The sequence below is a fragment of the Brachyistius frenatus genome, unplaced genomic scaffold (assembly GCF_029030835.1).
Source record: "Brachyistius frenatus isolate BFR_SWC_R1_liver_20210118 unplaced genomic scaffold, ASM2903083v1 Contig_82, whole genome shotgun sequence".
Classification (NCBI taxonomy): Eukaryota; Metazoa; Chordata; class Actinopteri; family Embiotocidae; genus Brachyistius; species Brachyistius frenatus.
Window position 1 is genome coordinate 572,024 of NW_027210681.1, and position 14,829 is coordinate 586,852.

Sequence of the window (14,829 nt, forward strand, 5' to 3'; positions counted from 1 at the left end):
AAAGATCAACTCTTCTGGCAGGTAAATGCCCTGAAAGTTTTTAACCCTTCTTCGTGTTTCTTAACTTCTTAATAGAACTTGGACTTTTTATATTTGACTTGTTAATAAATATATTCCCTCTCGTCCCAGTGGTTGTTTAACTTAAATCAATTATCAGATTTGCAATAAATTCAAATCAATCACGTTTACACTTGTATTCCAAATATTTGCTATTTTTCAGATACAGGTTTACATTTTTTGGGGCATTAGGCCTTTTTAACATCCATTTTTTACTTCCTATTGATAAATTCAACCACAGTTTGGCTTCATGCTGTTCTCTATAGTCTAAGACATGAAAATAAAAAGTCTTTGGCCTTGTTGTGACTGCTCATCTATGTGGAAAAATCACAAACTTGTTAAAAAAAAAAAACAACCAGAGAATTAACTGTCACACTAAAGATATTTTTTGATTAAGACTGGAATGTAATCATGAAGACATTGTCCATCCACTGCTAACGTCTCAGCAATCTTCATTTCATCTTGACCAGCTGTGGTGTTAAAAAAAAAAAATCAATCCCAGATCATTTTGAAATGTATGACAGCTTCTGTTCCTGATGAATTGTTAAAATCTCAGAACCTATTGGCCGAACATCGGCACACTTCATCACCTCATCGAGAGGTGTCTGGAATGAAGGACAGTACTGAAAATTACAGGTAATTTATTTTCTCGGCTAAGAAATAGCTGATTGGCTTCATTGGAGGCTTTGATGAAAGGGAAGAGCGTGCAAGGTCGTTTTCCAGACTCCTTTCTTTAATACAGCACGCCGTCTGACACAGGCATGAAGCTGTTGCATGGACAGGCCGGCCCAAGAGAATATATGTTGCAGCGCAAGTCAAAGGTTGAATCAGTAATCAGAAGATGAAGCGAGACGTGTGGAAGAAAGTGTGAGGAACGAACAATGGTTGACATTGATGTGGTATTTTTTTTTGCAGACATGAACAATGTATTTCCATCTTCTTTTGTTTTTGTGACTCTGCACGGGTAAAGTGTTTATGAATGTGTGCGTCATGAGGATCGGAAGAAGGTAGACATGAAGTGAGCAGAAAGTGCAAAAAAAAAAAAGGCAAACAACAAGGACGGATCAAATTAAAATGACACCCAGAGAGACAGAACAACAGGAAGAAGGTAATAAAAGATTAAAGCGCACTGTTTCATAAATTGAGCTTTCCACGAAGGACGGTGAGATTTTGATTACAGGAGCAGAAAATTGATTCAAGGACAATGAAGCATCATTTAATACAACGTGTTTTCAAAATGTCTTTCCAGGTAAATGTGTTTCCACCTAAGCGATAATCCTATGAATAAATGTCAGTTTGGGCATCATCAAGTAAGATAAAATGAGACTTTATTATTTCCGCTTTGTGCATAAAATTCTGAAACAATACAAAATAAAATTGTTTGAAAAATGTAAAAAAAAAAAATGAAAAGAAAAATTTGCTTTTTTTTGCGACTTTAACTTCTTCAAAAACTCATGAAAGTTGGTGCCTGACGCAAGTTTAATGAGGTTTGAAGCATCATTTGACCTTAAACATCAACTTCCTGTGTCACGGCGAAACATCAAACTTAGCCGCATCACCCTGCCTATACTCTATACTCTATACTATGTACTCTATACTATATACTCTATACTAGAAGTGATTTAGGGTCAGTTTATGGATGACATGCTATCGTATGACTTTTCTCTTTAATATTTTGGAAGACTTTTTTTCTCACTTTTTAGAGTATGACCTTCTTCTGAACTGACATGTATGCCTCAAGTTACTTCTCACTGAGGTAACTGCTCTAACCAGTTTCTCTCCGTGAACCGTGTGGCTTGTTAAGGGGACTCACCCCCCATGAACCATGTGCAATACTTTGAGCGGGGCTCGAACCCGTGTCTTCATGAGGTCTTTTCCAGGTCTAGAAGCAGCGTCATACACAGCTGGACTATCTTCGGCGCTGGGGAATGAGCTGACAGTCTGGTTGACTCAACAGGTAAAAGATTATACTTCACCACGGTTGCTATTAATGGTTCAGATTCCACCTGTTGATGGTGATTTAACTTTTAGTGAAGTTGAAACGTTTGGAGAAATTGGAAAAGTTTTGCATCCACTACACATTACAGGAAGATATTTAATATCACTGCAGACCCCATTGAAAACACGTATATCTACTATCCAAAGAATGTCCGCGGCAAATTTGGTCGCATTTGAATGAATATTTATGGACGGTGGAGTTATAAGTTGCGGTGAGACAAAGATTTGTCACAATGAAGTCTAACTCTTGGGACGATAGATGGTCCAGTGGTTAGCACTGAACGACATTTCTACAGCATGACTTTTGGGTCACTTTTTGGCCGCCACGCCACGGCCAAACCGATTGATGAAAATGTATTATTTTGATAAATTTTAATTTCAAACATGTTAAGAGTGCACAGACTAAATTTCAAGTCGGTCCCACAAAATCTGTAGGAGGAGTACATTAAAGTGCAACATGTGTGAATCGCCAAAAATGGCGACTAAATTCAAAACGGCGGACTTCCTGTTGAGTTGACGTAATAGTGCGTTGGAATATATTATTAATTGTACATTTCTCAGGATATTATTGTATATTGCACCATTATTGAACATAAGTGATATGGATTGCTGTATGAGTGATGTGCATTGGGTATATAAATATATATTACATGTTTGTATAAAATAAAATGTATGAGGTATATAGAAAAAAAAGCAGCACAAATATTCTATTAAATATGATATAACATAATATAATAATATAAATGCTACAAAAGTACCTGAAGTACTGATATCACAGAGAAGGTATCCAAATAAATGTCCACTTCACATTTTGCTTTTCAAAGCATGTTGCAAAGGTTGCTGGTAAGAATTAAGAAGAAATGCAGCTGCAGGAAGCAGCAAGTTTAACATTTCAAGTGGCAGATTGGTTCTTCTGCGTACTCGTTGAACATTTAAGGTCAGAGCGAACAGAGACTCAACAGTGTTTCGTAGCGTAGAGATCTGTGGGTGTTCGAGAACCAAAGATAGCGTATCAAGAAGCATATGTACTGGAAAACAGAAAACACACTCCCTGCAGATGATGAAACCACGTGAGGACCGATTTGGATAATCTCGTGACGGAGGTCAGGGAAGTCACGGAGGTCAGGGAGGTCAGAGAGGTCAGGGAGGTCAGAGAGGTCAGGGAGGTCAGGGCTGGCTTTTCAACATCACGTCAATCGTCCTCCATGAAAAAAGGTCTGTATAAATGGTCGACTGAATTTTCGCTCATTTCCTTCAGAAAGAAAACATCTTGAATAATTTAACAGTCGGACATGTTTCACTGTCTCGGTAATGAACGAATTAGTGGCAGAAATAATATATTCTCATCGGTTACTTTGTTCTCCAACACGGCTTCACTCGACCACTTAAAACTTTAAAATACCGATTTTTCACCGTTGACATTTGGATTCGTCTCAGGAAAAGTGCAGCAGAAACTAACGACATCTGTTTCTATTTCAGTCATTTTACTCCTGGAGGCACTAAATCACACATTTGTGATACTGAAGCGTCCCAGTGAGGCGTGTTGGTGTGAGAGGAGCACACTATTCCCTGTTGATATCAGAAACACCTGTATGTGATGATGAGGATGAGGATGATGATGATGATGACTTCAGTTATGCTCAGGTCGGGATGCTCAAAATAATGTATGTGCCGTTTTACAGCCGCTGCAGGTGCGACAGATCGAGCTACGATATCACGCGTCATCGGCGTGTTTCCTCTCGATGGCAGAAAGGGGAAGACAAAAGTTAGACACCTCAGGTTTCAGTAAAACTTTGAAAAACTTTAGTTGATTAATTCCCTTTGTGATTTTTCATCCAAACCCAGAATTTTTTGATTTTGCAGGAATCGTTTTATCGATTCTGTTGTTGATTCTGTTGTTAATAAAAAAATTAAAATTAAAAAAAGGAGTCAGTCTTACCAGCAGCCGTCATTTGTTTGGTGGATTCGAGCAAACGACAACTCTGTCTCATTATACTATACAAACTCTGAACACGTTTCTTTTTTTAATTTTAGAAAGAGAAGAAACAAAAAAGGAGAACTGCCCCGATCCATCTTTTTCTCTCACTGTCTGTCAAACACCCACTCGCTCATTCTCTCTTTGTGTTGCCGCGACGACAGCATCGGGTACTGCTGTGTGTTCGATATGTGTGTGTGTGTGTGTGTGTGTGTGTGTGTGTGTGTGTGTGTGTGTGTGTGTGTGTGTGTGTGTGTGTGTGTGTGTGTGTGTGTGTGTGTGTGTGTGTGTGTGTGTGTGTGTGTGTGTGATCAGGTGCCCTCTAAACAACACTAATATAAGAAAACTATAAACACAAAAAAAAAAATATGGTGGCTGATCAATAAGGTTCGGATTTATTTGAGGAGTTTATAAAGAAAGTTGAACATCTGCGGTAGTTTTACGTTTTCATGTTGTTTCATATCTGCTGTAATATTCACGAATGCCATCTTATCTGCAAAATTACGACTTCGTCTCAACGTCAATGAGAACACCTGAACGGAAAGACAACTGGAGTGCGGAGACGTTGGACAGACGGAAAGGAAAGAGAGATTGGAGGGAACGGAAGAGAGGAAGAGGACGAGGTGAGGAAGGACGTGGAGCCAACTGGTGACACACAGCAGTGACTCGGACCTAATCTTAATTAAGATCTTCCTTCAAGTCACTCTTTCCTTCGTCTCTTCTCTTTCTTACTGCCTCATTTGTTCTCTCCTAAAGTAAGTGTGTGTGTGTGTGTGTGTGTGTGTGTGTGTGTGTGTGTGTGTGTGTGTGTGTGTGTGTGTGTGTGTGTGTGTGTGTGTGTGTGTGTGTGTGTGTGTGTGTGTGTGTGTGTAGGACAGATGCACACAACCCATAATGAAACTATGCATGAAGCTCAATCTCGGTGTTAAAAATCACTCATTATTCACCTCAGCCGCTTTAATTTGACCTGTGACCACCACCATCACCATCACTACCCCATCACCACCACCACCATCACCACCACCACTATCACCATCACCACCACTATCACCATCACCACCACCACCAACCCCACCACCACCACCACCACTGTCCTGCAGCTTTCTTCTTCTCTTCCTGCCTGTTGCCGTACACACACACACACACACACACACACACACACACACACACACACACACACACACACACACACACACACACACACACACACACACACACACACACACTCAAGACATCCGCATTAACTCCCCAGAGTTCTCAGCCCACAACCTGACAGTAAATAGAAAAATGACTCACATGGATATCAATCCTCCTCTATGAGCAAAAGAACCCGAGCTGCTTTTCGTCTATACAATTATACTGTTGAAAGCCTTCACGCTGACAAATTGCTTAAAGCAGCAAAGAGGAAAAGAAGGGAAATCCAATTAAGTGAAATGTGAGAGATGGGAGGAAAAAAAAAAAGGTGTTTGCGAGAAATTCGCTCAGCAGACAGCATGTTTTTGTTCAAACATCCGAGGACTTTAAATAACCGTGTGTTTGTTTTGGTGGACTCAGAACAGACAGTTGAGGCTAAAGGAGAGGCGACTGACAAGATAATATTCGGCCTCTATAAATACACAGCAGCGTGTTACTTATTGACGACCTCGGCCTCCGATCGGTGACATGAGAGTCACCGTGAGACAGACCGGCAGGCGTCACATTATCTCCAACCAAAGTACACAACGATGTTCTACCCGCAGATGTAAACAATGCAGAAGTTAAATGCCCAAGAAAATTTAGTTTTCAGGAAGGAAATGCATTCATCATGTTCGTTAGGCTTCAAGGATTATGTTTTTTTTTGTTGTTGAATGGGAGTCTATGGAGGCTTTTTGGAGACGACCTCTAGTGGCACTCGGTGGTATTGCAGTTTAAGACAGTTCTGCATCGGAACCATTTTTTAGAGCCGGAAGCTACGTCCAAACAGGGTTCAAATAAACCCAAATATATAGTTTTATTTAACTGCGGATAAGAGAGACACGTGATCACCACAGTGGTGGAAAAAAAACACACAAAAAAAAAAAGTTCCTACTTGACCTCCTTTTGCTCACCAAACCAGTGTGCTTCTACTGTTTCTCTCTCGAGGGACAACCAGGAAATCCATAATCAGCAGCCTTGCAGAAGTCAACCACCAGCGGCTTCACAGTGTGACACCTCCATCTTTCTTTCATCCCTCTGCCTCAATCCTGTTTTTCCGCTTCTCAACGCCTCCGTTCCAGTGTCCAGAAACAAAACCTTTTCCAGTCCGCTGCACACATTCCTGGAGCGACAAGTGCAAAACTGCACTTCCTGGAAAAGTTGGGACATCCTGTCAAATGTGACTGAAAACAAGAATCTGTGATTTGTTATTCGTTTTCTCAAAATTGAAGAAAAGATGGATATAAACAAATCCCATTTCAACAAGTAATAATTTGCCGGTTCTGATTTGCCTGTTGTTTTACTGTCACTCAGACTTTTTGTTTCTTTTTGTTCTTCAGCCCTGAATGAGGTTATGAGCGGAGGATCTTCTGCCCACCGATTGAGCTTTTTGGGGCTGTGTTTGATCTCTGAGCAAAAACCCAGCAGCCTGCTTTTTGTCCATCGAGGATGATTCTGCTTATCATTGCTGCCGGGCTAAAATTTGCCTACAATATGTAAACACCAACGAGCTGGCTTGTTTTGGTTTTTTGGTTTTTTTTTTTTGCTGAAAAACATGTATTAGTTGTGTTTTATCCTCTGGGTTTTGAAAGGCTGGCCAGCGCCAGAGGGTCACAGAATGTTTAACAAGATTGTCCTTCAGCTATGTTACATGAAAAAAACTAAAAAACAACAACACATTATTGTAGTCTGTTGCCCAAGAACCAATTTCACATTGCCTGCCAGGGGATTTTTCTGCGTTTCTGTTCAGGCATTTTTTCTCGTCTCTTACGTTTGAAATTATTCACACCTCCACCATTAAAAATCGACCCAGCTGTGGTGCTACTTCTTTAGATAGCAGTTTAACTTCTTAGGCTGCTTATACGTCCAACATACAGTATAAAAGCATTAAATAGGGAAAGTTTAGCGGACCTGGGGGTGTTAGACCCAAGTGGCAACCAGCAGTGACGTCACCCGTTGGTTTGTGAACGGCCGTTATGAAACCTTGAGTTCAGAGTTCATCTTTGCTAGTTCGGAGCGGTTTGGAGCAGGAAGTGACCATATTTGGACGAGCTGGGGGAGGAGCCAGCAGTGGACCTGACTGATCTGACTGGAAACTTGACAATACTACGTCCCGCCCACCGATACCTGTAACCTGACTGCACCACAGGCCTGTCAATCAAACAGATACGCCCCCAAAAACAGATGTTCTTGAATCTTCTTTTCTAATGAATGAGGGATTATTTTCAGATGGACCTCCAGAAAACTAATAAGAAGGAGTGACTTTAGCTAACAACACCGAGATAACTGATGGACACATTTTATTCACTTTGGATTTGATGAGAGAAGTTGAATGAGAGTCTATGGAGCCGGAGGCTTTTTGGAGCTGACCTCTAGTGGCACTCGCTGGTATTGCAGTTTAAGACACTTCCCTGAAAACCACTGCATTTAATAGAAAAGTGAGAAGACCCACCTTTATGGAGCTGCTTTTAATGTTTGACTCATATTGTTTTTACTGTTATTAGCGGATTTAAATGTGATCGTTGTGTGATTAATACTTTTATTGTGTTGTTTTGATCATTCTAACCCGTAAAGTGTCCTTGAGTATCTTGAAAAGTCTTATACAATTAAAATGTATTATTATTTTTATTATTATTATTAAGCAATTGTGAGCCCTTACTTATCACCTCCTGCCAAAGTGCACAGAAAAGGCCGATGTCAAAGGTCAAAACTCCAGCAACACTTGTAGTATACAGAACAACTTACATGCAGAGGTTGAACATTAAAGTAGTTCTACTGTGTATACTACAAGTGTTTTGACCTTTTGTAGATTTCGTTTATGCAAAGTGGCAGAAAAATGATGTTACTGTGTTCCTTGGTTGTTTTTTTTAAGTGCTTTAAAAAAAAAAAAAAAAAAAAAAAAAAACCAGTATTACTGTAATGTGTATGTGTAACACCGACCTGGGACTCTCCTCCTTGGACCGGTTAGATTTCCCCAGACTGCCAAGTGCTGTTAATCCATCTCTGATTATTCACAGACATAGACGAACGTCCACATTTAAATGAGTCACAGAAGGAAGAGGTCCGCAGCTTCCCTGAACTTTGAATTTAGATTTTCTCAGATGTAACAGTTTATCCCGAGGTAACAGCTACTGTCGTAATCTTCTCAGCGAGAGGCGACCTTGAGGTGTCAGCCGGTTTATTTTTTCCGTCTATCACGGTGCGAGCAGTTGGCCGGGATAAACAACGTATGTATCGTCGGGGGACTTAAATGTCACGGCGCACAAACAAACGGTGTCACGGAGACTAACTCAGTCTGCTTGGTGACATATTCTGCCGACTGCATCTCTATCTATGCCTTCACGTAGGTATATTCCTTAATATATTCATAGACTCACTATCCTGACCTAAAACCCCTGAGACTTCAACAAAAAAAAAAAAAAGCCTTGAAGCTAATTCCTGAATCAGTTGGCAGTCAGAAACATGAATGTGTTCTTTTACACAAGCAGCGCTGATCTTTTAAGAGGGATCACCTTCTGTGGATCACCTTCTGACCTCTCGTGAAGCCCAACGGCCGGTCAGATAAGTGACGCTCTTGGCTGCAGCTCAGACGGATTCACTCGCACAAACAAGGACATCTGAACCTCCACGGTCCAAAGTATTTGTCTCCTCTTTTTTTTTTTTTACCGATCTCTCGTACAAATACGCTTTTTTTTCCTGATATGCAAGAAGTAGTTCCTCAAGACCGCACAACCTGCTCGTCACTAGTAAATATCATTCTGCCATCTCCATGGGAGTATATAATTGGAATAAAGTTTCATATAATATGTAAAATAATGTTCTTTCTACCTGTTATAGGTCTATTGAATGACACATTTGGTGAAATCGGGTCTCTTTTTTTTTTTTTTTTATTCAGTTGGAGACGAGAAATCCTCTCCGTTGCTAAGGTCGTTGCTAAGGGTCGGATTACTTCCTGGAGTAGTGAACACTGCGTAGCTTACGTACTGATGCAACTGATCGTTTTCCGGTTGTTAGTCGTACCCCATGTGTTGCCGTGGAAACAGTGATCCCATTAAGAAAAAAGTTGTATATTTTGAGAGCGAATTGCTCCACGATATGAAAACATTCGAATTACAATATTTGATCTAGCTGGTAACGTGTTGTATAATTACACTTGACGCCTCTATTGGGGCGACTGTGATGCGGCCGGTGGCTCAACATAAAGAAACAACACAGATTTTCCAGCTGCTAAAGTTAAGATTAGACTAGATATTCAGCAGCTAGACGTTTTTATTCCAAACATTTTTTTTTTTCCATTTCATTTCATTTCCTGGAGGACCGTTTCTTACTGATGTACTGGATCTTTTGAATGAGATTAACTTCTGTTTGTGAGCCAGCTGTGCGAGTGGCCTGTTCTCCGGGGTTCAGATGTTTTCATTTAAAAAGCTTTCTATTGGTAGTCTGGTTCACTTCGGGACAAGCGGCTCTACAATTTCATATTTTTTCTTCTTTTCTGCTCGAGCAGCGGCGGGAATCTTCGCTGCTCCGCTACGCTCAGCAGGTCAAGCTTTTTGCTCACAGCATAAGAGTCCAGAAAGCTGAATGCTTTTTCTTCAATGCAGTACCGCACTGATAGTGTTATTTGCCAGACATGATCATTTGCTCCGCACCCATCTCAGAAATACTGGGTTTTACCTATGCTGTTTGTGTAATTTAAAATGCAATAAAAACAACAACAACAACCTTTCTGGCCCTGCAGTCTCCGGAAAACTTGATTTTAATAACTATAAAACAAATGCATTTTTGGGGGGGCATGCTCTACACACAAGGACAGACAAACACCTTCCTGTAGGACTTTCTCTTTCTTTCTTTCACACACACACACACACACACACACACACACACACACACACACACACACACACACACACACACACACACACACACACACACACACACACACACACACACACACACACACACACACAGAGAGAGACTCATAAATGTCTCCTCTCTTCTGGAGCTTTAGATAAGACAGCGAGGTGTGATGAGTGAAATGCTTGCTGTTGGACACCATTAAGCCAAGGTCTTATCGCACCACCGAAATCCTTGTGTGTGACGTCCTGTGCCCCCCCCCCACCACCACCACCATCGAACCTCTTCCCTTTTCTTATTCTCTCTTGTCTTTTAACTCGTCTTATCTTGTGTGCTCTCTTGTTGTGAACGTTGATGTCGTTTTGATGTCTCTTCGTGGTCGGCAGAAGACTTTTAAGAGCGTCGTCGGTCGTGACAGAGAAAAGCACGTCAGCGCCCCCTGTGGTTTGCGTGTGTACTTCCATGACGTGCAATTTTTTGTTTTTACAATTTTAACATGAACTTCTGCACGTCTTTGATAAAAACAATTTTTTCATATCTTATCAAATAAGATTAAAACTGTGAAGGATTGTCGTGTCTGTGTGAGGTAATGGAGTTCTTATGGCCTGCAGTGTTCCAGTTTCAATAAAATAACTTACAATCAAACTGAATTTTAGAGGGATTGATCCTGTAGATTGGTTCTGACGGCTCCATTTTACAACTAAAATCTTACAAGAATCTGTTCATTGAGATGTGAATGTACAATACATTGAAGGGACTGTATATGGAACTAAAAACTGAATTGATAACAGTTCCTTCTGGCATATTTAGGATTATGGATGCTTGCCGTGTGATGCTGTTGTTTGAGATAACACCATCTGGTGTCGTGATATAATGGCAAACAGTGACACAATATTTAGTATCAAGACAAGTCAGAGTGTTTTATTAAGCTTAGTCATGAGGTTGTTGTTGTTTTTTACAATTATTTGTCTCAAAAAATAGCGAATAATGATTTACTTGTCTGTAATTTTCTGTTTATTATGAACAGGATTATTAAATCCACATCCACCTTATGAATAAAAAGAACCATTTATTGGTATTAAGTATAAATAGCTCCTTTGACTGCCAACTGCAAATCCAAACAAATAGTCTCCTCCAAGTTATTTGGCTTCGGCATAAAAGCAGAATGTGCCCTCAGAGGTGCTGTGAACTAAATCCATGATGGTAATGTAAAAAAATAAAAATGCTCCAATAAAAATCACTGTTTGTTGATTATCAGAGGTTGAGCGCCTCAAGATAAACATTTGGTGGCGCTAACTTTCCAACCATGTGCCATTAAACCACAGTAGAACAAGATGACATAGGAAAAACGACATTGAAATAACAATGGACATATTATTATCATTATATATATATATATTATTTTATATGGGCAGTAACGGTAACAAATGTGACTGACCAGTAACCTGCCCCGCAGCAGTAACAACCATTTTAATGCCAAAAATGCTCCTTTAAATCACAACAAGAGGTTTTTTTTTTGTTAGCCAATCAGAAGTGAGTATCCACTGTTGCCATGACACTATATGACCGTAGTTAGGCAGCAGTGTAAGACAGATAAACATGTACAAATACGGTATGAAGGTAAAAACCTTCATTAAGAAGTAGCATGGAGCCATTGGTGGTGACCTTATTAAGACCTAATGAGATCTGTTGCTCCCATTAGCAGATTGTGCAACATAAACAACATAAATGAGAAGAATAAATGGCAGCAGCGGCACCGTCGGGTCCTCGTGAGCGCACCATCTCCGTCTCAGTCCCGTGAACACGGCATATTATTGTGGCTAGCTGCTAATTAGGCAGCGTTAATACTGTCATTCATCACCATCAGAGCCGCTCACCATCAGAGGCCCATTACCCCCGAGACCGTGCAAACGCGCCAGCGTTCATACATGTTGACAAAAAAGCGAGACGAGGTTAATGACCCTCGTTGGTACACAACTCATTTGTACCGGTATAGTTTGCGTAGCTTTGTCGCGAACCGACCGGCAACACGAGCTCAACTTCGAGTGCTGCGACGAGACAGAAGAAGAAAACACAGATGAGAGGTGGAAAACCGGTGGAGCACTAAAACACTGGATGTGACTGCGGATTCAGACGTGTCGACCGCCGCCTGATATTTTCATCACGAAAAGTCCAATTAGCGTTTCCCACTCGGGGCCGGAGCGGGAGGTGGAGGTGGAGGTGGAGGCGGAGGTGGAGGCGAAGGTGGAGGCGAGGCAGCGCCGGTGAGTTATGTGACATCGAAATTGACGTTGTAACCGATTGGCTGAGGGCGGCTTTCGCTTTCATTTAAGGGTCCAATGGGCTTGTAACAAAAAAAAAAAAAAAAGGTCACCAGCGCTTGTAATCTCCGAAGCCCACTGCAGGAAGAAGAAGAAAAAAAAAACTCAGGGCAGGAGTGAGTAATGATCTCCTCTCCCTTTAGGAAACTATTGCCACTATTGTTAACATGAACTGCTGAGTAAGCAGATGTGGAGAGAGCAGCTGCGAGGTGAGAACGCCCCACACCTACCGACGAAACAGAAAACCTTTTATCGACGACCCTTCGGTCGACCCGTCCGGTCAGCCGCTTTAAAAATGACCTTCGAGCGCTCACATTCCTGATGAGCAACCTCTTACAATTAAGGAAATGATCGCTGTCCTGTCCGTTAACGACCAAAATCGATGCTTCCCGATACTTTGGTTTGTCGAGCTGGCGGTTTAGCTTTCATCACAATAACCGTTCCAGCCTGAGACGCTTAATGTTGGTGCTGATGCGGCCGGAGACTTTCAAAGAAATCATGTTGAGTGCAGCTGCACTTCCTCACCTGTTAGCTTGCTCTCTGTTTGGCTGCTTTCATTATAATTTCATGATTTTTTTATTTACTAGTTGATTGAGGCTCCTCTTTTTTTGTTGTTGTTGTTGTTGTTGTTATAATTGCTCCATTTTTCCACACTAGGAAATATTTTATAGAGCATTTCGTTGTGTTTACAAAGCTGACCTTTTCTTTAACTGCTGCCAACCACAGTGTGGCTGATGATAAATATAACACTTTCTCTTTTTAAATTTCATTATTTAAAGCATTCGTTTCAAAAAAGATGTCAACCGTAATATTTACTCAAAACCTTTCTTGTTGTTGTTTTGGGAAAAGATTAAAGCGCAGAGGTGGAGTATGTTTTATTCATGGTATCCTAAAATATCTTCATCTGAGGACTTTAAAGCTACAGAAACCATTAAACTATCAGAATTTGAACTTCCATACAGGACATATTTATATTTTTAGTAATATTAAGCATTTGATCCTTTTTCCCTTCTCTGTCTCTTTCCGACCTGATGTGACCTCGTTTCACAAAATATGATTTGTTTAATTTTTTTACCTCCTTAAAGTGCCGTTACCGTAGATAGTATTTAATTGAGTTTAAACCCATTCAATACAACTTGTTCCTCATGTCCCTCCCAAATGTGACTTGTAAAATGAATTACTACGAAACTAGACAATCAGGAGTTTTGTCGATTGAAATTATTTGGAATTTTAAATCTACAAGGACGCTGAAAATACTGACATGAGGGGAATTTGAGGAGAAAATGAAAACCGTAAAAGTCGCATTAACATCCTCTATTTAGAGAGAAAGAATATGTATCTTTAACATTTTGATTTGGTTAAAGAAACAGTCTGATAATAAAACTCAAAGTAAACCAGCAAAACGTCCTCCGCATTGAAGAGAAAACTTCACTGGTGGATCCAGCAGAGTCTGGAGGTTAATGCAGGGCAGTAAAAGCTCTCTAACCAAAAAGAAAAAAGTGCTTAGTGACAAGAGTCTGAAAATGAATCATTAATGAAACTGCACAATTGTACAATCCCCAATTATGGCACAGGGGAAGGTCATTTCTTCCACAAATTACACAAAGGTTTCAGCTTAACACAAAAGAAATTAAAATGCAATTCTGAGCAGTGAAACTTAAAATGAGGCTGCACATTTTATCCCAAACTTAGCAGTCAAAACTAAATAATTAACCAAACGGGGGCCGTTAGCCATGTGACGCATGGTTAACGGCCTCCAGCACAAAGCAAAACCGAGTTAACCAAATGAACTTATGTTCCTCGCACTCTGCTGAGATTAATTGCCAAGTTTTTGCTGTTCTCCCTTTCCTCTCACATTTATTACCATCAAAGCTCAGCAGAACACAGTCCATTACATCCGCCGCTGTCTGACTGTCTGCACGGGCGTGTGTGTGTGTGTGTGTGTGTGTGTGTGTGTGTGTGTGTGTGTGTGTGTGTGTGTGTGTGTGTGTGTGTGTGTGTGTGTGTGTGCTCACGGGAGAGGCAGAGATGGGGGTAATGGTCCTTGCTAATGCACTAGTTGTTTGTAACTGTGTGTGTTATTCACCGCCCGTGCTTTACTGCTGCTACCACCGGAACCAGCAGCACACACACACACACACACACACACACACACACACACACACACACACACACACACACACACACACACACACACACACACACACACACACACACACACACACACACACTTGAAAAACATTCAAATTGTTCGTACAGTTAGGTTAGTTAAGCGTGATTAAGGAATATACGGGACCCAATTTGAGTTGAATCTGAGGCTTTCAGGAACAGTGAAACATATCCTTATAAAAAAAAGACACCTTTTTATTAATTCAAGAACACGTTTTTTTTTTTATTATTATTTCCAACATGTTTTAGCTGTTTTGTTATTACAGATGTTGTTTTATATCT